Below are 25758 nucleotides of genomic sequence, written 5' to 3'. Positions count from 1 at the left end.
GGCCGATTCGAACAAGGTCCAGCAGGGGGACGTCTTCTATATAAAACCATTCTGAAGGCTAGTCTTCAGACGCCTTCTTTGGGGTTCCTGATAGATATCCGTTCCTGGCGATGCGCCATAGTTCGGCTCCGCCCACTTGATATATCGACCCCTCATGAGAATGGGGCACGAGGCAGAACAGCTTCTTCCACAGCGCGAAATGAGCCTCAATACCCAAAAACAGCTCGCAAAGGGCTACGAAGCCCGCAATATGCAATATGGAGGCAGGCGTAAGGCTGTGCAACTGGAGGCCGTAGAACTCCAGGAGCCCCCGGAGAAATGGATGAATTGAAAATCCGAGCCCTCTTATCAAATAAGGGACAAGGCATACCCGCTCTCCTTTGGAGGGATTGGGGACGCTCTCCGCTTGCTCTCCACCATTATAGGTGGCGAGCCCGGCTCGAACCGGGACCATGTAGGCCGAGGGGAGTAACCCCTTGGCTTGGAGCGCCACTAGCTCGTTGTGCGTGACGGAGCATCTCTCCCAATCTCCAGGCTGAGGACTGGGAGGGCGAGAGGAGGAGCTGCGTTGACTGGCCATGATGGAATGGATCTCTGTCGAATGCGCTCCGATGAAAGCTCGCGAAGGGAGGATGGTGTGATTCGGATCTAAATCCCCGTCTCTTTTACAGGCATCTGATTTGCACAGCTAGGGAGGTAAATGAAAAAACACCCTGGTTTTTCGCATTCGTTTGACATGTGGAAGATGGCCATTATTGGGCACAGAAGCCAAGGAGCCCAACATTCACCAGAAGCCGGACACTATTCAACGGGTATATGGGATTTGGAGAACAACCCGCCTTGCAATGCCGAAGACAATTTGTGTGCTGGACTCATCGTCATTGAAGCCTTGTTCGGGGGCTACTGAGGGAGTCCCGAATTAGGGGGTGTCCGGATAGCCGGACTGTAACCTTTGGCCGGACTCGTGGACTATGAAGATACAAGATTGAAGACTTCGTCCCGTGTCCGGATGGGGCTTTCCTTGGCGTTGAAGGCAAGCTTGGCGATACGGATATGTAGATCTCCTCCCATTGTAACCGACTCTGTGTAACCCTAGCCCTCTCCGTTGTCTATATAAACCAGAGGGTTTTAGTCCGTAGGACGAACAACAATCATACCATATGCTAGCTTCTAAGGTTTAGCCTCTCTGATCTCGTGGTAGATTACTCTTGTACTACCCATATCATCAATATTAATCAAGCAGGAGTAGGGTTTTACCTCCATCGAGAGGGCCCGAACCTGGGTAAAAACATCGTGTCCCCTGTCTCCTGTTACCATCCGCCTAGACGCACAGTTCGGGACCCCCTACCCGAGATCCGCCGGTTTTGACACTGACACTCGGTCCCACCGATTTGGCTAACTCCATTGCACTAGTAACTCTCGGTGTGACCGAGAATTGCTAATCGGTGTGACCGATTTTAAAACTTTGTGAAACCCTAGCAGTCTCGGTGCCACCGAAGTGTGACTCGGTCCTACCGAGTTCACCAGTTTAGGTTCCAAAACTGCTTCGGTGTCACCGAGTTTGAAAATTGGTTGATCCAAAATGCTTTCTGTGGAAAACTAAAACTGAATTTTTGAATCATTCTTTTGCAAAAATCTCTGCATTTTGTGATGCTCATCCATTCTATCTCATCTATAACTATTCACAGGGTCAGCAGTCAGTGATTTGCAGCATGTCAGACCAAAGTGACAGCCAAAACAAGTCAGAAGAGCAGATTCACATGAGTGAGGGCACTAGTTATGTTATATTCACATGTCAGACCAAAGTGACAGCCAGAACTCGTTCATGCAGTTGTGAGAGCTCGGGAAGAAGGTCACCCATAGAACCGGGCATTTCCTCTGCAGGCCGACCTGTCAGCATACCTACAGACATAACTCTGTCAATCGACTTCCTCGCCGAACTCTTTTTCGAAGTTCGTTCAAGCACTTACTAAAAATGACGCGTCGAAGCCGCCAATTCTCCTTCATCGAGTTCGACAGCTGGGCACGAACATCTTTTAGTTCCTCGCCCAGCTGGGTGTTGGCATCTTGAAGATTATTCTTCTACTGCATCACCTTCGTAAGCACGCTCTCGCCGGCCTTTAACCGGCGCAAGAGTTGTTGCTTGTCCGAATCTACTCCGGCGCCATCTGCAATGTTATTGTCAAATTTGCACACATGCCGCACTTCACAACATACTTATCTTTCAAAGCATATATTACCAGAGGGGGTCTCCTTGGCCTCCCCTGCCGTGGCTAGTGCGGCCTCAAGATGGGCTTTGCACTTTTCTAGCTCCTGGGACAGTTGGGTATTCTTTTCTGTAAGATCCTGCATAAAAAATGATCCTTAAATCAGTTATTCTAACTGTTTCAAGTATCGGGGGCTACTGACATCTATAACCATCAAATTTTCTCACCCGTATGTCTTTTACATACTGCTTCGTGGCTCTGGCTAGACCATTTTGAGCGGCACGGAGGTACGCATCTCCCGTATTGAAGGCATCCAATGCCTCTTGGGAGAAACAAGCATCACGAAGAACTGTCGGGCGACGCCTGTGGTTCATGGCACTCTCCACCTCGGAATTGGTGGTAGACAGCCCGTCCGCATCCTCTGTCGGAGGAGCGTTCGGTGCACGCCTCGTGTTCGCCTCCGCTTCCGGACCCGGCCTTGGAGCCTGGCTGGTGGAGGCGCGATTGGCAACCTCTCCGGATATAGTCCGGCGAGCGCTCTTTTTCCTGAAAAGAGAACAAGCGTTAATATGCCTTGAGGGAATAAAACCTGGGCATAAGATGGCATGCCATACCGGTGCATCGGTGTCTCAATCCGAACCGCACTTCTTTTCAGCCCGCTGGACCTTGCAGCCCCTTGTTGGCTAGCCACCGCAGGCTCGGCCCTCCGCCTCAAGGACTTCCCCTGCAAAAACACCATTGGTATACGGTGATCAAAAATAAGCACGGATGGATCATCTTAAAAGTGTTGGGACTTTGGTCTCGGTTACTTGTGAGGCTGAAAGTAGTCCGGGATAATCGGCTGTTATGGCTACTAAGGCGTTGTCCTCGCTCAATTGATGAAACACCCCATCGATCAGCTCCACAGATAAGTCTAGGTCCTCTTGGGAGACTGGGTCGAAGGACCGTTTCGGGTCCTCGGGTTGTGGAGGAGGGTTGTTTATCTCCTTTACAGCCTGGCGTAGCTCCTGCGTTGAAATTGCTAGACTGAATACTCAACTATGGGAATATGAAACGAATGGGCAGGTGGAAGTGTTCGCTTACCCAGCTTGGAGGATTATACATAGAAAATCCGCCCCGTGGGTTGACGCGGAGAAATTCCTCCTCTTCTCCCTTGTACAAAGCGGACAAGATCTTTATTAGAGCGGCAACCGATTCCGGCCCCTTACGGCCGCACCGGGTGGCGTCGTCCTCCCCGTTGAAGTACCACATGGGGTGGCCTCTATACTGAAGCGGCTGCACCCCTCGCATAATGCATGTTGCCATGACCTCGATCATGGTCAGTCCGGAATGAGCTAACAACCTTATCCGGCTCATCAGGTAAAGGAAATCCTTGTTGTTTTTCTTCTGAGGGCTCCGTGGACGCCAGCTTAGGCGCTTCTTCAAAGGAGCATTATCAAACTCAGGCAGGCCGATCCGAACAGGGTCTGGCAGGGGGACATCTTCTATATAAAACCATTCTGAATGCCAGTCTTTGGACGCCTTCTTTGGGGTTCCAAATAGATATCCGGTCCCGGCGATGCGCCATAGTTCGGCTCCGCCCACTTGATATATAGACCCCTCCTGAGAATGGGGCACAAGGCAGAACAGCTTCTTCCACAGCGCGAAATGAGCCTCAATGCCTAAAAACAGCTCGCAAAGAGCTACGAAACCCGCAATGTGCAATATGGAGGCGGGCGTAAGGTTGTGCAGCTGGAGGCCGTAGAACTCCAGGAGCCCCCAGAGAAATGGATGAATTGGAAATCCGAGCCCTCTTATCAAATAAGGGACAAGGCATACCCGCTCTCCTTTGGAGGGATTGGGGACGCTCTCCGCTTGCTCTCCACCATTATAAGTGGCAAGCCCGGCTTGAACCGGGACCATGTAGGCTGGGGGGAGAAACCCCTTGGCTTGGAGCGCCACTAGCTCGTTGTGCGGGACGGAGCATCTCTCCCAATCTCCAGGCCGAGGGCTGGGAGGGCGAGAAGAGGAGTTGCGTCGACTGGCCATGATGGAATGGATCTCTGTCGAATGCGCTCCGAAGAATGCTCGCGAAGGGAAGATGGTGTGATTCGGATCTAAATCCCTGTCTCTTTTATAGGCAGCTCATTTGCGCAGCTAGGGGGTAAATGAAAAAACACCCTAGCTTTTCGCATTCGTTTGACACGTGGAAGATGGCAATTATTGGGCGTAGAAGCCAAGGAGCGCAACATTCACCAGAAGCCGGACACGATTCAATAGGTATATGGAATTTGGAGAAGAACCCGCCTTGCAATGCCGAAGAAAAATATCCGCGCCGGACTCATCATCATTGAAGCCTGGTTCGGGGGCTACTGAGGGAGTCCCGGATTAGGGGGTGTCCGGATGACCGGACTATAACCTTTGGCTGGACTCCTGGACTATGAAGATACAAGATTGAAGACTTCGTCCTGTGTCCGGATGGGACTTTCCTTGGCGTGGAAGGCAAGCTTGGCGATACAGATATGTAGATCTCCTCCCATTGTAACCGACTCTGTGTAACCCTAGCCCTCTCCAGTGTCTATATAAACCGGAGGGTTTTAGTCCGTAGGACAAACAACAATCATACCATAGGCTAGCTTCTAGGGTTTAGCCTCTCTGATATCGTGGTAGATCTACTCTTGTACTACCCATATCATCAATATTAATCAAGCAGGAGTAGGGTTTTACCTCCATCGAGAGGGCCCGAACCTGGGTAAAAACATCGTATCCCTTGTCTCCTGTTACCATCCACCTAGACGCACAGTTCGGGACCCCCTACCCGAGATCCGCCGGTTTTGACACTGATAGCTTGGTTTCTTCTTCCTTGAAGTTCCCGCTTTGGCGGCTTTTCTTTCAGCTCTTTTGGCCGCTCTGGCTTGTTTGGTTGCTTCATGGTTATATTTGACCTTCCAGAAGTTATCATCGGCCTGTGAAAAATGATAAGAGGTTATGAGTAAAGGCAAGATGTAATATAGTAAAGAGTATTCATCAGAGGTTGGTGTCTCACAGCAGGGGTTGGGTTCTTCTTGCAGAAGGGAAGTAAGACAAAGGCATTACTTATCACCGTGCCTTCTTTCAACAACGATTGGGTCGTGGCTTCCACCACATCTTCTGGTAAGTCATCGGGGCTATGACGCATTGGGTCATCCTTCTCGCCGGAGTGAGTGCACATTAAGCCGGGTCGGCGGCTTAACGGAAGCACTCGCCAGGTAACCCAGACTCGGACTAAGTCGATGCCGTCCAAGCCATTTCCCAGAAGATCTTTGATTCTTATAATGGTGGGAGCAAGTGGCAGACGTTCAACAGCAGTTAATTTATCCGGCAGTGGGTGGTTGGACTCAAGGCACAGAGCACGAAAGTGAAGGAAATATGCCCTAGAGGCAATAATAAAGTTATTATTTATTTCCTTATATCATGATAAATGTTTATTATTCATGCTAGAATTGTATTAACCGGAAACATAATACATGTGTGAATACATAGACAAACATATAGTCACTAGTATGCCTCTACTTGACTAGCTCATTAATCAAAGATGGATATGTTTCCTAACCATAGACATGTGTTGTCATTTGATTAATGGGATCACATCATTAGGAGAATGATGTGATTGACATGACCCATTCCGTTAGCCTAGCACTTGATCGTTTAGTATATTGCTATTGCTTTCTTCATGACTTATACATGTTCCTGTAACTATGAGATTATGCAACTCCCGTTTACCGGAGGAACACTTTGGGTGCTACCAAACGTCACAACGTAACTGGGTGATTATAAAGGAGTACTACAGGTGTCTCCAAAGGTACATGTTGGGTTGGCGTATTTCGAGATTAGGTTTTGTCACTCCGATTGTCGGAGAGGTATCTCTGGGCCCTCTCGGTAATGCACATCACTATAAGCCTTGCAAGCAATGTGACTAATGAGTTAGTTGCGGGATGATGCATTATGTAACGAGTAAAGAGACTTGCCGGTAATGAGATTGAACTAGGTATTGGATACCGACGATCAAATCTCGGGCAAGTAACATACCGATGACAAAGGGAACAACGTATGTTGTTATGCGGTTTGACCGATAAAGATCTTCGTAGAATATGTAGGAGCCAATATGAGCATCCAGGTTCCGCTATTGGTTATTGACCAAGAATAGTTCTAGGTCATGTCTACATAGTTCTCGAACCCGTAGGGTCCGCACGCTTAAGGTTTCAATGACAGTTATATTATGAGTTTATGAGTTTTGATGTACCGAAGGAGTTCGGAGTCCCGGATGAGATCGGGGACATGACGAGGAGTCTCAAAATGGTCTAGACGTAAAGATTGATAAATTGGACGACTATATTCGGAGTTCGGAAAGGTTCCGAGTGATTCGGGTATTTTCGGGGGTACCGGGGAGTTACGGGAATACGAGGAAGAAACAATGGGCCTCATGGGCCAAGTGGTGGAAGAGAGGAGGCAGAGCGCGCGGCCCCCCTAGCCCAAACCGAATTGGACTAGGGGGCCGGCCCCCCTTTCCTCTTTTTCCTCCCTCTCCTTCCTTCTCCTTCTCCTTCCCTTCCTTCCCCTCTCCTAGTTGGACTAGGAAAGGAGGGAGTCCTACTCCCGGTGGGAGTAGGACTCCTCCCTGACGCGCCCTCCCTTGGCCGGCCGCCCCCTCCCCCTTGCTCCTTTATATACGGGGGCAGGGGGCACCCCACAAACACAAGTTGATCTACGGATCGTTCCTTAGCCGTGTGCGGTGCCCCCCTCCACCATATTCCACCTCGGTCATATCGTCGCGGAGTTTAGGCGAAGCCCTGCGCCGGTAGAACATCATCATCGTCACCATGCCGTCGTGCTGACGAAACTCATCCCTGAAGCTTTGCTGGATCGAAGCCCGGGGATCGTCATCGAGTTGAACGTGTGCTGAACTCGGAGGTGCCGTACGTTAGGTACTTGGATCGGTCGGATCGTGAAGACGTACGACTACATCAACCGCGTTGTCATAACGCTTCCGCTTACGGTCTACGAGGGTACATGGACAACACTCTCCCCTCTTGTTGCTATGCCATCACCATGATCTTGCGTGTGCGTAGGAAATTTTTTGAAATTACTACGTTCCCCAACAGTGGTATCCGAGCCTAAGTTTTATGCGTTGATGTTATATGCACGAGTAGAACACAAGTGAGTTGTGGGTGATACAAGTCATACTGCTTACCAGCATGTCATACTTTGGTTCGGTGGTATTGTGAGATGAAGCGGCCCGGACCGACATTACGCGTACGCTTACGCGAGACTGGTTTTACCGCCGTGCTTTGCACACAGGTGACTAGCGGGTGTCTGTTTCTCCAACTTTAGTTGAACTGAGTGTGGCTACGCCCGGTCCTTGCGAAGGTTAAAACAGCACCAACTTGACGAACTATCGTTGTGGTTTTGATGCGTAGGTAAGAATGGTTCTTGCTCAGCCCGTAGCAGCCACGTAAAACTTGCAACAACAAAGTAGAGGACGTCTAACTTGTTTTTGCAGGGCATGTTGTGATGTGATATGATCAAGACGTGATGAGATATAAGTTGTTGTATGAGATGATCATGTTTTGTTGAAGTTATCGGCAACTAGTAGAAGTCCTATGGTTGTCTCTTTGTTGCATAAGATGCAAGTGCCAAATAATTGATTTACTTTATCGCTATACGATAGCAATAGTTGCAAGAGCAATAGTTGGCGAGACGACCATGTGACAACACATTGATATAGATCAAGATGATGAAGATCATGGTGTCGTGCCGGTAACGATAGAGGTCATGACAGTAATTTGGAGATGGAGATCAAAGGCGCAAGATGATCATGGCCATATCATGTCACATATTTTGATTGCATATGATGTTTATCTTTTATACATCTTATTCTGTTTTGTTTGACGATAGCATTTTAGGATGATCTCTCACTAATTATCAAGAAGTGTTCTCCCTGAGTATGCACCGTTGCGAAAGTTCTTCGTGCTGAGACACCATGTGATGATCGGGTGTGATAGGCTCTACGTTCAAATACAACGGGTGCAAAACAGTTGCACATGCGGAATACTCAGGTTAAACTTGACGAGCCTAGCATATACAGATATGGCCTCGGAACACGGAGACCGAAAGGTCGAGCGTGAATCATATAGTAGATATGATCAACATATTGATGTTCACCATTGAAACTACTCCATCTCACGTGATGATCGGACATGGTTTAGTTGATTTGGATCACGTAATCACTTAGATGACTAGAGAGATGTCTGTCTAAGTGGGAGTTCTTAAGTAATATGATTAATTGAACTTAAATTTATCATGAACTTAGTCCTGGTAGTATTTTGCAAATTATGTTGTAGATCAATAGCTTGCGTTGTTGCTTTCATATGTTTATTTTAATATGTTCCTAGAGAAAATTGTATTGAAAGATGTTAGTAGCAATGATATGGATTGGATCCGTGATCTGAGGTTTATCCTCATTGCTGCAGAAGAATTATGTCCTTAATGCACCACTAGGTGACAGACCTATTGCAGGAGCAGATGCAGATGTTATGAACGTTTGGCTAGCTCAATATGATAACTACTTGATAGTTTTGTGCACCATGCTTTATGGCTTAGAATCGGGACTTCAAAAACGTTTTGAACGTCATGGACCATATGAGATGTTCCGGGAGTTGAAGTTAATATTTCAAGCAAATACCCGAGTTGAGAGTTATGAAGTCTCCAACAAGTTCTATAGCTAAAAGATGGAGGAGAATCACTCAACTAGTGAGCATGTGCTCAGACTGTCTGGGTACTACAATCACTTGAATCAAGTGGGAGTTAATCTTCCAGATAAGATAGTGATTCAGAATTCTCTAGTCACCACCACCAAGGTAGTAGAACTTCGTGATGAACTATAATGCAAGGGATGACGAAAACGATTCCCGAGCTCTTCGTGATGCTGAAATCGACGAAGGTAGAAATCAAGAAAGAGCATCAAGTGTTGATGATTGACAAGACCACTAGTTTCAAGAAAAGGGCAAAGGGAAAGAAAGGGAACTTCAAGCAGAATGGCAAGCAAGTTGTCACTCCCGCGAAGAAGCCCAAAGCTGGACCAAAGCCTGAAACTGAGTGATTATACTGCAAAGGAAATGGTCAATAGAAGCGGAAATGCCTTGAATATTTGGTGGATAAGAAGGATGGCAAAGTGAACAAGGGTATATTTGATATACATGTTATTGATGTGTACCTTACTAGTGTTTATAGTAACCCCTGAGTATTTCATACTTGTTCGGTTGCTAAGATTAGTAACTCGAAACAGGAGTTACAGAATAAGCAGAAACTAGTTGAGGGTGAAGTGACGATGTGTGTTGGAAGTGGTTCCAAGATTTATATGATCATCATCGCACACTCCCTATACTTTCGGGATTAGTGTTGAACCTAAATAAATGTTATTTGGTGTTTGCGTTGAGCATGAATATGATTTGATCATGTTTATTGCAATATGGTTATTCATTTAAAATCATAGAATAATTGTTATTCTGTTTAAATGAATAAAAACTTTGATGGTCATACACCCAATAAAAATAGTTTGTTGGATCTCGATCGTAGTGATACACATATTCATAATATTGATGCCAAAAAGATGCAAAGTTGATAATGATAGTGCAACTTATTTGTGGCACTGCCGTTTGGGTCATATCGGTGTAAAGCGCATGAAGAAACTCCATAAAAGATGGATTTTCGGAATCACTTGGTTATGAATCATTTTGATGCTTGTGAACCGTACCTTTTGGGTAAGATGACTAAAAACTCCGTTCTCCGGAACAATGGAACAAGCTACTGACTTATTGGAAATAATACATACCGATGTATGCGATCCAATGAGTATTGATGCTCGTGGCAAGTATCGTTATTTTCTGATCTTCACAAAATGATTTGAGCATATATGGGTATATCTACTTGATGAAACATAAGTCTGAAATAATTGAAAGGTTCAAAGAATTTCAGAGTGAAGTGGAAAAATCATCGTAACAAGAAAATAAAGTTTCTATGATCTGATCGCGGAGACGAATATTTGAGTTACGAGTTTGGTCTTCAATTAGAATAGTTTCACAGCTCACGCCACCTGGAACAGCACAACGTTATGGTGTGTCCAAACATCGTAACCGCACTTTATTGGATATGGTGCGATCTATGATGTCTCTTATCGGTTTTACCACTATCGTTTTGGGGTTGTGCATTAGAGACAGCTGCATTCACGTTTAAAAGGGGCACCATCTAAATCCATTGAGACGACACCGTATGAACTATGGTTTAGCAGTAAACCTAAGCTGTCGTTTCTTAAAGTTTGGAGTTGCGATGCTTATATGAAAAAGGTTTTCAACCTGATAAGCTCGAACCCAAATCGGAGAAATGAGACTTCATAGAATACCCAAAGGAAACTGTTGGGTACTCCTTCTATCACAAATCCAAAGGCAAAAGATTCGTTGCTAAGAATGGATCCTTTCTAGAGAAGGAGTTGCTCTCGAAAGAAGTGAGTGGGAGGAAAGTAGAACTTGATAAGGTAATTGTACCTGCTCCCTTATTTGAAAGTAGTTCATCACAGAAATCTGTTCCTGTGACTACTACACCAATTAATGAGGAAGTTAATGATGATGATCATGAAACTTCAGATTAAGTTACTACAGAACCTCGTACGTCTTCCAGAGTAAGATCCACATCAGAGTGGTACGGTAATCCTGTTCTGGAAGTTATGTTACTAGACCATGACGAACCTACGAACTATGAAGAAACGATGATGAGCCCAGATTCGGCAAAATGGCTTGAGGCCATGAGATCTGAGATAAGATCCATGTATGAAAACAAAGTATGGACTTTGATTGACTTGCCCAATGATCGGCGAGACATTGAGATTAAATGGATCTTCAAGAAGAAGACAGGTGCTGATAGTAGTATTACTATCTAAAAAGCTCGAGTTGTTGCAAAAAGGTTTTTCGACAAGTTCAAGGTGTTGACTACAATGAGATTTTCTCAACTGTAGCGATGCTTAAGTCTGTCCGAATCATGTTAGCAATTGACACATTTATGAAATCTGGCAAATGGATGTCAAAACTGCATTCCTTAATGGTTTTCTTAAAGAAGAGTTGTACATGATGCAACTAGAAGGTTTTGTCAATCCTAAAGGTGCTAACAAATTGTGCAAAGCTCTAGCGATCCATCTATGGACTGGTGCAAGCATGTCGGAGTTGGAATATACGCTTTGATGAGTTGATCAAAGCATATGGTTTTATACAGACTTTTGAAGAAGCCTGTATTTACAAGAAAGTGAGTGGGAGCACTACAACATTTCTGATAAGTATATGTGAATGACATATTGTTGATCGGAAATAATGTAGAATTATTCTGCAAAGCATAAAGGAGTGTTTGAAAGGAGTTTTTTCAAAGAAAGACCTCGGCAAAGCTGCTTACATATTGAGCATCAAGATCTATTGAGATAGATCAAGACGCTTGATAAGTTTTTCAATAAGTACATACCTTGTCAAGATTTTGAAGTAGTTCAAAATGGAACAGTCAAAGAAAGAGTTCTTGCCTGTGTTGCAAAGGTGTAAAATTGAGTAAGACTCAAATCCCTACGATGGCAGAAAATAGAAAAGAAAGTCATTCCCTATGCCTCGGTCATAGGTTCTATAAAGTATGCTATGCTATGAACCAGACCTATTGTATACCTTGCTCTGAGTTTGACAAATGAATACAATTTTGATCTAAGAGTAGATCACTGGACAGCGGTCAAGAATATCCTTAGTGAGGACTAAGGAGATGTTTCTCGATTATGGAGGTGATAAAAGAGCCCGTCGTAAAAAGTTACAACGATGCAAGCTTTTACACTGATCTAGATGACTCTAAGTCTCAATCTAGATACATATTGAAAGTGGGAGCAATTAGCTAGAGTAGCTCCATGCAGAGCATTGTGTACATAGAATATTTTGCAAAATACATACGGCTCTGAATATTTCAGATCCGTTGACTAAACTTCTCTCACAAGCAAAACATGATCATACCTTAGTACTCTTTGGGTGTTAATCACATAGCGATGTGAACTAGATTATTGACTCTAGTAAACCCTTTGGGTGTTGTTCACATGACGATGTGAACTATAGGTGTTAATCATATACAGATATGAATATTGATGTTAAATCACAAGGTGATGTGAACTAGATTATTGACTCTAGTGCAAGTGGGAGACTGAAGGAAATATGCCCTAGAGGCAATAATAAAGTTATTATTTATTTCCTTATATCATGATAAATGTTTATTATTCATGCTAGAATTGTATTAACCGGAAACATAATACATGTGTCAATACATAGACAAACATATAGTCACTAGTATGCCTCTACTTGACTAGCTCATTAATCAAAGATGGATATGTTTCCTAACCATAGACATGTGTTGTCATTTGATTAATGGGATCACATCATTAGGAGAATGATGTGATTGACATGACCCATTCCGTTAGCCTAGCACTTGATCATTTAGTATGTTGCTATTGCTTTCTTCATGACTTATACATGTTCCTGTAACTATGAGATTATGCAACTCCCGTTTACCGGAGGAACACTTTGGGTGCTACCAAACGTCACAACGTAACTGGGTGATTATAAAGGAGTACTACAGGTGTCTCCAAAGGTACATGTTGGGTTGGCGTATTTCGAGATTAGGTTTTGTCACTCCGATTGTCGGAGAGGTATCTCTGCGCCCTCTCGGTAATGCACATCACTATAAGCCTTGCAAGCAATGTGACTAATGAGTTAGTTGCGAGATGATGCATTATGTAACGAGTAAAGAGACTTGCCGGTAACGAGATTGAACTAGGTATTGGATACCGACGATCAAATCTCGGGCAAGTAACATACCGATGACAAAGGGAACAACGTATGTTGTTATGCGGTTTGACCGATAAAGATCTTCGTAGAATATGTAGGAGCCAATATGAGCATCCAGGTTCTGCTATTGGTTATTGACCAAGAATAGTTCTAGGTCATGTCTACATAGTTCTCGAACCCGTAGGGTCCGCACGCTTAAGGTTTCGATGACAGTTATATTATGAGTTTATGAGTTTTGATGTACCGAAGGAGTTCGGAGTCCCGGATGAGATCGGGGACATGACGAGGAGTCTCGAAATGGTCGAGACGTAAAGATCGATATATTGGACGACTATATTCGGAGTTCGGAAAGGTTCCGAGTGATTCGGGTATTTTCGGGGGTACCGGGGAGTTACGGGAATACGAGGAAGAAGCAATGGGCCTCATGGGCCAAGTGGTGGAAGAGAGGAGGCAGGGCGCGTGGCCCCCCTAGCCCAAACCGAATTGGACTAGGGGGCCGGCCCCCCTTTCCTCTTTTTCCTCCCTCTCCTTCCTTCTCCTTCTCCTTCCCTTCCTTCCCCTCTCCTAGTTGGACTAGGAAAGGAGGGAGTCCTACTCCCGGTGGGAGTAGGACTCCTCCCTGGCGTGCCCTCCCTTGGCCGGCCGCCCCCTCCCCCTTGCTCCTTTATATACGGGGGCAGGGGGGCACCCCACAAACACAAGTTGATCTACGGATTGTTCCTTAGCCGTGTGCGGTGCCCCCCTCCACCATATTCCACCTCGGTCATATCGTCGCGGAGTTTAGGCGAAGCCCTGCGCCGGTAGAACATCATCATTGTCACCACGCCGTCGTGCTGACGGAACTCATCCCCCGAAGCTTTGCTGGATCAGAGCCCGGGGATCGTCATCGAGCTGAACGTGTGCTGAACTCGGAGGTGCCGTACGTTCGGTACTTGGATCGGTCGGATCGTGAAGACGTACGACTACATCAACCGCGTTGTCATAACGCTTCCGCTTACGGTCTACGAGGGTACGTGGACAACACTCTCCCTTCTCGTTGCTATGCCATCACCATGATCTTGCGTTTGCGTAGGAAATTTTTTGAAATTACTATGTTCCCCAACAGGAAGCCAGGCAGAGGGTTTTCCTTAGCCGGAGAGGTGTCCTGGCAGTAGAACCACGTCTAATTCCAATCCTTTGGATGACTCGGCAGTTCAGCGTAAGGGAAAAGGCAGTCTCTTCGCCGCTGAATTGAGATGCCACCGAGTTCAAGGCTGGGCCCGTTGGCACGTTCATTCTGCCGGTTTAAGTAGAATAGCTCTCTGAATAAAAGTATATTGGGCTCTTCTCCAAGATACACCTCATAGAAGACTTGGAAGTTGCAGATGTTTGACACGGAATTAGGCCCGATGTCTTGGGGTCTGAGATCAAAGAAATGCAGAACATCCCTGAAGAATTTTGAATCGGGCGGAGCAAAGCCCCGGTTCATATGATTGGTAAACACGATTACCTCCCCTTTTTTGGGTTGAGGCTTCTCCTCTGACGGGTTAGGAGCATGATAAGACATGATCTCCTTCTTGGGCAGATGGCCGGATTTCACGAAATCAGCCAAGATGCTCTCTGTAACAGTGGACTTAACCCAGTTGCAGGTCACGGTTGCTTTAGGAGCTTTGGGTGCCATTACGTAAATTGAAACCTATGACAAAATAAGAGGCTCCAGTGTAAAATTAACCCGGAAGGAAGCATGTTAAGTTTAATCAAGATGGCAGCTTAAGAAGGGGCCTAATGACATATGGTTAACTATATCTGGTTGCCTAAAGCCGCTGTGAGAATCAGTAACAGTTAAAAGACATCTAAAAGTTGCCAGGAGCTGGCAAGGCTATCAATTAACGTTGTCTATCTTTAACCGGAAATGAGAGTTGCCAGAGTTAAAAGGGCTTAACAGAAACAGGTTTCGCAGTTGGCAGATATTATTTTGGATCAAACAAGGTGCACAAAAAGAAAAATCTCTATACCTAAAACTAGTACAGGTAAGTTCATCAGTGCTAATCAAGGCTTCTGTACATGGAAAGGGATCTGTCTGCAGTTGGAAACAGGTGCGAAACAACCACCGCAATTGTTCTATATTATCTAAAGATCAAAGGAGGGCATTAAAGGAAAAAGCTATCGACGGTTTGACTCAGGCCACTAAGAACACCGATGAACTTGAAGAAGCTGTTAATGCGGATCTGAAGAGCAAGAAAGAGAAACTTACAGATGTGGAAATGTTGCGGAGGTCTGTCGCGTTTTTCTAGTCAAGTCAGGTCGATGCAGTGGCCTGAGTTGGAGAGGATGAGGAGATCCGCGATGGCGAGGGCGGCGGAACTCGAGCGGCAGAGAGACAGCGAGAGGAAGAAGATGAAGACTGAGGAAGTAAATGGAGATGACCTAGGTCGAGCCTATTTATAGGAAGGGCCGACCAGGACTGTGCAAGAAACGAGGAGACTAAAAGGCATTATTTACCGGCCCCGACGCCTCAGTTTTCGGAGCGGTCAGTGAAGGCAAAGATCCGTTGGAAGATATGGCGGAGTAAAAATGAATTTAAGTGAAGATGACGTCACGACGGGGTAACACGGATCCAGAAGATGACGTCATGGCGGGTTAAAAAACCTTTACACAGGCAGAAGGCTGAAGGTTTATTTTTTAAGAAATTTTAAGATTGACATGAAGATGGCGGTTCAAATCAATCTGGGGCCTAATGTTGGGGATATAAGTATTTGTGTAAGCCGCCCAGAAGGGGCCGGGTTACACAAAGAAGACTCGTCATTAGGATGGCGGTTCAATGAAGGGCCTAAAGCTCACCAGCAACTGGAGGCCCATTGTAGTAAACCGCCACAATGTCGTGACTTGTATTGTAAGGTAGATTTAACTAGTCACCGAGCCGGACACTGTTTATGAGCCGGCCGGGACTCTGTAAGCCGCAGGGCGCCAACCGTGTATATAAGAGGGCGACCCGCTGGTGGCTAAGGGTAAGAAACAACTCATCGAGAATAGGGCATAGCATATCTCGCTCCCTGGTCATCGAAACATCAAGCAATACCAACCCAACTAGACGTAGGCCTTACCTTCATCGTAAGGCGCCGAACTAGTATAAACCTCTTGTGTCTCTTGTCCCGATTAACCCCTTCAAGCTTCCTAGTTGCGATGGCTCCGCGATTAAGTCCTTTCACTAGGACATCTGATGTGACAATTCCACGACACTGCCCTAAATTTTTTTTTGGCGCGTACGCAAGGCTTTGTCAACTTAGTCAACATACAGCAGTGATTGTTGGATGTCCATCGAACGGCCGCCGTCCTTCTTCAATCTCTGATCTTCCTGCTCCAGCCGCCCAAACCAGCACCGACAGGACTGCCTGCTCCCTCCTCCCGTGGCTGGCTGTGCTGCTGCCAGGCCATCCCTCTAACCACCCACACATCCTTTTATTTTCCGGCGACGTCAGCCTCACCCCATAGCCGACCAGTCAGCGCTCGTTCTCCCCTCAGTGTGGGCATCTGCTGCGGTGGCTTCGCCGGCTCCAGTGGTTCTCTTCCTGGGGCCCGCCCTCGTCCACCGTGTTTGTGCTCTCGGCGCGGCGAGGTCAACATGGTCAACAAAGAACGGCCATCGGAAGAGGCTGATAGTAGGAGCCCACACAGGAAAATGCCTCCTTATTACGTGCAAAATAATGATTCCTCCACCTGATAGCTAGGACCCACCGGAAGGGTTTCTGTATTTCATGAAAAAAATGTCCCCCCGCTGTCAGATCGGACCCACCGGAAATGCCTCCTTATTACGCACAAAAAAATGAATACTCCCCCTGCTAGCTGGGACTCACCTTGGTTGGAGGCTGACTTGTGGGCCTACTAAGTTTACGGGGACGGAGGGCTTTGTCAACTTAGTCAATATGAACGACTCTAGCTCCAGTGACCGTACAATGTCCATCCAACGGCTGTAGTGCTTCTTCAACCTCTGGTCTTCGTGCTCCAGCCGCCCAAAGCAGCGCCGGTCGTGTCGCGTGCTCCTGCCTCTCGTGGCTGGCTGTGATGCCGCGGAGGCCTCACCGCCCCCTACTACTCCCACCACTGGCCAGGCCATCCCTCTACTCACCCACACCCCCTGTTATTCTGCGGCGACGCCAGCCTCACCCTCGTACTCCTCTTCGCGTGGGCATCCACTGCTGCGTCTTCCCCAGCTCCGTGTCGTCCCCTTCCTAGGCCTCGTCGTCGTCCATCGCCGTGGTGCTCTCGGCGTGGTGTGGTCAATGTGGTCAACGACCGACTTCCATCGGAAGAGTACTGTGCGTGGAGAGGCTGACAGCTGGGTCCATGGCGGCCGCGAGGAAGTGCCTCCTTATTACGCGCAAAATAATTATTCCTCCACCTGACAGCAGGGACCCACCGGACGGGCCACCAGTATTTCACGAAAAAAACGTTTCCCCTGATTGCTGGGACCCACCAGCTACATCTTCGCACGCAAGGAAGTGCGTCCGGGCAAAAAAAAACGAAAACGATTCGCTCCCCTGTCTGCTGGGACCCACCAGCTACATCTTCACAGGCAAGGAAGTTCCTGACAGTCGGGACCCACCTGGTCGAAGTATACGTAGCATTGTCATTCTGGTCGCGAAAGTGTACGTACATACTGGTCGATGTAGAGGCATGCATGTGTCGTAGTAGAGGCGCGCACGTGTCGATGTAGAGGCGCACACGTAGCATGTACACGTACGTACAGTGGCGAGGGTGCAAGAAAGAAAATACGACCATGTACGTACATACGGGCAGGGTCTCAAACGCCTACTCGCGCATACGTACATGGCTGGGTCGGAACAGAGAAATAGTGTCGTCGTCGTGTTCATGGGGAGCCAACGAAATGCGTCGTGTTCATGGGGAGGCAACGGAATGCGTCGTGTTCATCGGGAGGCAATGGGACGCGTGGGAGCCAACCGGCTTGGACGGAACAGGCGATGGAAATGAGGCCTGGCGTACCGCACAATAGAGGAAACGGACCTCCTACGTTCAGAACGGGGTCCTATTGATCGGGACGGGTGTGGCGTACCGCAAAACGGAGGAAACAGACCTCCTACGGTCGAAACGGGGGTCCTATTGATCGGGAGGCGTGTGGCGTACCACAAAACGGATGAAACGGACCTCCTACTGTCGAAACAGGGGTCCTGTTGATCGGGAGGGGTGTGGCGTACCGCAAAACGGAGGAAACGGACCTCCTATGGTCAAAACGGGGGTCCTGTTCATCAGGAGGGGTGTGGCGTATCGCAAAACGCGACTCCACGGGATACTGTTCACCTCCACCGTCGACCTCCTCCAGCCTCCACGGGCTACTGTCGACCTCCTCCAGCCTCCACGGGCTCCTGTTCATCCAGCCTCCACCGCGCGCTACTCCATCGGCTACTGTTCAACCACCCCTCCACCGTCTACTGTTCATCCAGCCCTCCACCATCTACTGTTCATCCAGCCCTCCACACCACAGGGTCCTATTCAACCACCCCTCCACGTCCACCCCTCCACCGTCTACTGTTCATCCAGCCCTCCACACCACGAGGTCCTGTTCATCCAGAGGCAACGCCACCGCTCACTGTTCATCCAACCCCCCCCCCCCCCCCCGCAACGCTCACTGTTCATCCAATCGATTGGCTTCAGTTAGCAGCAGTATTGAAGGAATCGCTCCATCGGGTTCAGTTAACAGCCATCGAACGATCGCTCGGGTTCAGTAACGCGTAGCCTGTAGTGCAATCGCTCGGGTTCAGTTAGAGCCCAACGCCTCGCTCGGGTTCAGTTAGAGCCAACGCCTCGCACACACACACGTACGTGTACGAGAGAAACGCGCATCGCTCGGCCCCCGACCTCCCACCGTAACCGGCAACTCCCCGAATTTTTCCTCCCCCTTGCTTCTACCACGGGTTTTTCCGTCATGGACGGCCCAAAGAATGTCATGCAGCTGCGTCTCCGGCCCGCCCAGGATGAAAAGCCCATTTTCTGTCATGATTTTTTGTCATAGAAGTAGGAGCCCACCACATCTATGATGATATCGGGTTTTGTCACAATTATCATCATAGAAGTGTCATATGAATGACAGAAAAAAAAATCATTCAGCCCAAAATGTCACGGATGTGTCTTTTTTTTGTACTGTACACTCTCCCTCTCATTGCTATACATCACCATGATCTTGTGTGTGCGTAGGAAATTTTTTGAAATTACTACGTTCCCCAACAGTGCCATCCGAGCCAGGTTTATGCGTAGATGTTATATGCACGAGTAGAACACAAGTGAGTTGTGGGCGATCCAAGTCATACTGCTTACCAGCATGTCATACTTTGGTTCGGCGGTATTGTTGGACGAACCGGCCCGGACCGACATTACGTGTACGCTTACGCGAGACTGGTTCTACCGACGTGCTTTGCACATAGGTGGCTGGCGGGTGTCAGTTTCTCCAACTTTAGTTGAACCGAGTGTGGCTACGCCCGGTCCTTGAGAAGGTTAAAACAGCACTAACTTGACGAACTATCATTGTGGTTTTGATGTGTAGGTAAGAATGGTTCTTGCTCAGCCTGTAGCAGCCACGTAAAACTTGCAACAACAAAGTAGAGGACGTCTAACTTGTTTTTGCAGGGCATGTTGTGATGTGATATGGTCAAGACGTGATGCTATATTTTATTGTATGAGATGATCATGTTTTGTAACTGAGTTATCGGCAACTGGCAGAAGCCATATGGTATGCAATGCGATCGCCCTGTAATTGCTTTACTTTATCACTAAGCGGTAGCGATAGTCGTAGAAGCAATAGGTGGCGAAACGACAACGATGCTACGATCGAGATCAAGGTGTCGCGCCGGTGACGATGGTGATCATGACGGTTCTTCGGAGATGGAGATCACAAGCACAAGATGATGATGGCCATATCATATCACTTATATTGATTGCATGTGATGCTTATCCTTTATGCATCTTATTTTGCTTTGATTGACGGTAGCATTATAAGATGATCTCTCACTAAATTTCAAGGTATAAGTGTTCTCCCTGAGTATGCACCATTGCGAAAGTTCTTCGTGCTGAGACACGACGTGATGATCGGGTGTGATAGGCTCTACGTTCAAATACAACGGGTGCAAAACAGTTGCACATGCGGAATACTCAGGTTAAACTTGACGAGCCTAGCATATGCAGATATGGCCTCGGAACACTGAGACCAAAAGGTCGAGCATGAATCATATAGTAGATATGATCAACATAGTGATGTTCACCATTGAAAACTACTCCATCTCATGTGATCATCGGACATGGTTTAGTTGATTTGCATCACGTGATCACTTAGATGATTAGAGGGATGTCTATCTAAGTGGGAGTTCTTAAGTAATATGATTAATTGAACTTTAATTTATCATGAACTTAGTCCTGGTAGTATTTTGCAAATTATGTTGTAGATCAATAGCTCGCGTTGTTGCTTCCCTATGTTTATTTTTGATATGTTCCTAGATAAAAACTATGTTGAAAGATATTAGTAGCAATGATGCGGCTTAGATCCGTGATCTGAGGTTTATCCTCATTGTTGCACAGAAGAATTATGTCCTTGATGCACCGCTAGGTGACAAACCTATTGTAGGAGCAGATGCGGGCGTTATGAACGTTTAGCTAGCTCAATATGATGACTACTTGATAGTTTAGTGCACCATGCTTAACGGCTTAGAATCGGGACTTCAAAGACGTTTTGAACGTCATGGACCATATGAGATGTTCCAGGAGTTGAAGTTATTATTTCAAGCAAATACCCGAGTTGAGAGATATGAAGTCTCCAACAAGTTCTATAGCTAAAAGATGGAGGAGAATTGCTCAACTAGTGAGCATGTGCTCAGATTGTCTGGGTACTACAATCGCTTGAATCAAGTGGGAGTTAATCTTCCAGATAAGATAGTGATTGACAAAGTTCTCTAGTCACCATCACCAAGTTACTAGAACTTCGTGATGAACTATAGTATGCAAGAGGTGATGAAAACGATTCCCGAGCTCTTCGTGATGTTGACATCGGCAAAGGTAGAAATCAAGAAAGAGCATCAAGTGTTGATGACTGACAAGACCACTAGTTTCAAGAAAAGGGCAAAGGGAAAGAAAGGGAACTTCATGTAGAATGGCAAGCAAGTTGTCACTCCCGCGAAGAAGCCCAAAGCTGGACCAAAGCCTGAAACTGAGTGCTTCTACTACAAAGGAAATGGTCACTGGAAGTGGAAATGCCCTGAATATTTGGTGGATAAGAAGGATGGCAAAGTGAACAAGGGTATATTTGATATACAGGTTATTTATATGTACCTTACTAGTGTTTATAGTAGCCCCTGGGTATTTGATACTTGTTTGGTTGCTAATATTAGTAACTTGAAACAGGAGTTACAGAATAAACAGAGACTAGTTGAGGGTGAAGTGACGATGTGTGTTGGAAGTGGTTCCAAGATTAATATGATCATCATCGCACACTCCCTATACTTTTGGGATTAGTGTTGAACCTAAATAAAAGTTATTTGGCGTTTGCGTTGATCATGAATATGATTTGATCATGTTTATTGCAATACACTTATTCATTTAAAGTCGGAGAATAATTGTTGTTCTGTTTACATGAATAAAACCTTCGATGGTCATACACCCAATGAAAATAGTTTGTTGGATCTCGATCGTAGTGATACACATATTCATAATATTGATGCCAAAAGATGCAAAGTTTATAATGATAGTGCAACATATTTGTGGCACTGCCGTTTGGGTCATATCGGTATAAAGCGCATGAAGAAACTCCATAAAAATGGACTTTTGGAATCACTTGATTATGAATCATTTGATGCTTGCGAAACGTGCCTTATGGGCAAGTTGACTAAAACTCCGTTCTCCGGAACAATGGAACGAACTAGTGACTTATTGGAAATAATACATACCGATGTATGCGATCCAATGAGTATTGATGCTCGTGGCGAGTATCATTATTTTCTGACTTCCACAGATGATTTAAGCAGATATGGGTATATCTACTTAATGAAACACAAGTCTGAAACATTTGAAAAGTTCAAAGAATCTGAGAGTGAAGTGGAGAATCATCGTAACAAGAAAATAAAGCTTATACAATCTGATCATGGAGGAGAATATTTGAGTTACGAGTTTGGCCTTCATATAAAACAATGTGGAATAGTTTCACAGCTCACGCCACCTGGAACACCACAGCGTTATGGTGTGTCCGAACATCGTAGCCGCACTTTATTGGATATGGTGCGATCTATGATGTATTTTACCAATTTACCAACCATCATTTTGGGGTTATGCATTAGAGACAGCTGCATTCACTTTAAATAGGGCACCATCAAAATCCGTTGAGACGACGCCTTATGAACTATGGTTTGGCAAGAAACCAAAGTTGTCGTTTCTTAAAAGTTTGGGGTTGTGATGCTTATGTGAAAAAACATCAACCTGATAAGCTCGAACCCAAATCGGAGAAATGTGTCTTCATAGGATACCCAAAGGAGACTATTGGGTACACCTTCTATCACAGATCTGAAGGCAAGACTTTTGTTGCTAAGATGGATCCTTTCTAGAGAAGGAGTTTCTCTCGAAAGAAGTGAGTGGGAGGAAAGTAGAGCTTGATAAGGTAATTGTACCTTCTCCTAAATTGGAAAGTAGTTCATCACAGAAATCAGTTCCAGTGATTCCTACACCAATTAGTGAGGAAGCTAATGATGATGATCATGAAACTTCCGATTAAGTTACTACAGAACCTCGTAGGTCTTCCAAACTACAGTCCGCACCAGAGTGGTACGGTAATCCTGTTCTGGAAGTCATGTTACTAGACCATGATGAACCTACTAACTATGAGGAAGCAATGATGAGCCCAGATTCCGTGAAATGGCTTGAGGCCATGAAATCTGAGATGGGATCCATGTATGAGAACAAAGTGTGGACTTTGGTGGAGTTGCCCGATGATCGGCAAGCCATATTGTATAAATGGATCTTCAAGAGGAAGACGGACGCTGATAGTAGTGTTACTATCTACAAAGCTAGACTTGTCGAAAAAGGTTTTTGACAAAGTTCAAGATGTTGAATACGATGAGATTTTCTCACTCATATCGATGCTTAAGTCTGTCCGAATCATGTTAGCAATTGCCACAATTTATGAAATTTGGCAAATGGATGACAAAAATGGATTCCTTAATGGATTTATTAAAGAAGAGTTGTATATGATGCAACCAGAAGGTTTTGTCGATCCAAAGGGTGCTAACAAAATGTGCAAGCTCCAGCGATCCATCAATGGACTGGTGAAAGCATCTCGGAGTTGGAACATACGCTTTGATGAGTTGATCAAAGCATATGGTTTTTTATACAGACTTTTGGAGAAGCCTGTATTTATAAGAAAGTGAGTGGGAGATTTGCAGCATTTCTAATACTATATGTAGATGACATATTGTTGATTGGAAATGATATAGAAATTCTGGATAGCACAAAAGGATACTTGAATAAGAGTTTTTCAAAGAAAGACCTCGGTGAAGCTGCTTACACATTAAGCATCAAGATCTATAGAGATAGATCAAGACGCTTGATAAGATTTTTCAATGAATACATACCTTGATAAGATTTTGAAGTAGTTCTTGCATGTGTTGCAAGGTGTGAAGTTGAGTAAGACTCAAAACCCGACCATGGCAGAAACTAGAAAGAGAATGAAAAGTCATTCCCAATGCCTCAGTCATAGGTTCTATAAAGTATGCTATGCTGTGTACCAAACCTATTGTATACCTAGCTCTGAGTTTGGCAAGGGAGTACAATTTTGATCTAAGAGTAGATCACTGGACAGCGGTCAAGAATATCCTTAGTGAGGACTAAGGAAATATTTCTCGATTATGGAGGTGATAAAAGAGCCCGTCGTAAAGAGTTGCATCGATGCAAGCTTTTACACCGATCTAGATGACTCTAAGTCTCAATCTGGATATATATTGAAAGTGGGAGCAATTAGCTAGAGTAGCTTCGTGCACAGCATTGTAGATATAGAATATTTGCAAAATACATACGGCTCTGAATGTAACAGACCCGTTGACTAAACTTCTCTCACGAGCAAAACATGATCATACCTTAGTACTCTTTGGGTGTTAATCACATAGCGATGTGAACTTGATTATTGACTCTAGTAAACCCTTTGGGTGTTGATCACATGACAATGTGAACTATGGGTATTAATCACATACAGATGTGAATATTGGTGTTGAATCACATGGCGATGTGAACTAGATTATTGACTCTAGTGCAAGTGGGAGACTGAAGGAAATATGCCCTAGGGGCAATAATAAAGTTATTATTTATTTCCTTATTTCATGATAAATGTTTATTATTCATGCTAGAATTGTATTAACCGGAAACATAATACATGTGTGAATACATAGAAAAACATAGTGTCACTAGTGTGCCTCTACTTGACTAGCTCGTTAATCAAAGATGGTTAAGTTTCCTAACCATAGACATGAGTTGCCATTTGATTAACGGGATCACATCATTAGGAGAATGATGCGATTGACTTGACCCATTCCATTAGCTTAGCACTTGATCGTTTAGTATGTTGCTATTGCTTTCTTCATGACTTATACATGTTCCTATGACTCTGAGATTATGCAACTCCCGTTTACCGGAGGAACACTTTGTGTGCTACAAAACGTCACAATGTAACTGGGTGATTATAAAGGAGCTCTACAGGTGTCTCCGAAGGTACTTGCTGAGTTGGCGTATTTCAAGATTAGGATTTGTCACTCCGATTGTCGGAGAGGTATCTCTGGGCCCTCTCGGTAATGCACATCAGTATAAGCCTTGCAAGCAAATGTAGCTAATAAGTTAGTTGCGGGATGATGCATTACATAACGAGTAAAGAGACTTGCTGGTAATGAGATTGAACTAGGTATTGAGATACCGACGATCGAATCTTGGGCAAGTAACATACCGATGACAAAGGGAACAAACGTATGTTGTTATGCGGTTTGACCGATAAAGATCTTTGTAGAATATGTAGGAGCCAATATGGTCATCCAGGTTCCGCTATTGGTTATTGACCAGAGAAGTGACTCGGTCATGTCTACATAGTTCTCGAACCCGTAGGGTCCGCACGCTTAACGTTCGTTGACGATATAGTATTATATGAGTTATGTATGTTGGTGACCGAATGTTGTTCGGTGTCCCAGATGAGATCATGGACATAACGAGGAACTCCGGAATGGTCCGGAGATGAAGTTTAATATATGGGATAATGTTGTTTGGTCTCCGGATGGGTTCCGAAATTCACCGGAAGGGGTTCCGGATGTTTCCCAAAATGTTTGGGTATGAGAACACGTTATTTGGGCCAAAGGGGAAAGCCCACAAGGTTTTTGGAAAGCGCAAAAGGAAGTTTTGTGGAGTCGAGGGGCCAGACACCAGGGTCCCTGGCATCTAGCCCTGGAGTCCGAGAAGGACTCTTGCCTTTCGGGTGAAACCGACTTTGTGGAGGCTTTTACTCCAAGTTTCGACCCCAAAGCTCAACATATAAATAGAGGGGTAGGGCTAGCACCAAAGACACATCAAGAAACACCAAGTCGTGTGCCGGCAACCCCGTCCCCTCTAGTTTATCCTTCGTCATAGTTTCCGTAGTGCTTAGGCGAAGCCTTGCGGAGATTGTTCTTCACCAACACCGTCAC

The sequence above is a fragment of the Triticum aestivum genome, chromosome 7B, assembly GCF_018294505.1.
Source record: "Triticum aestivum cultivar Chinese Spring chromosome 7B, IWGSC CS RefSeq v2.1, whole genome shotgun sequence".
Taxonomy (NCBI): domain Eukaryota; kingdom Viridiplantae; phylum Streptophyta; class Magnoliopsida; order Poales; family Poaceae; genus Triticum; species Triticum aestivum.
The sequence above is the reverse complement of the archived record's forward strand: the minus strand, read 5'-3'. Positions refer to the sequence as shown.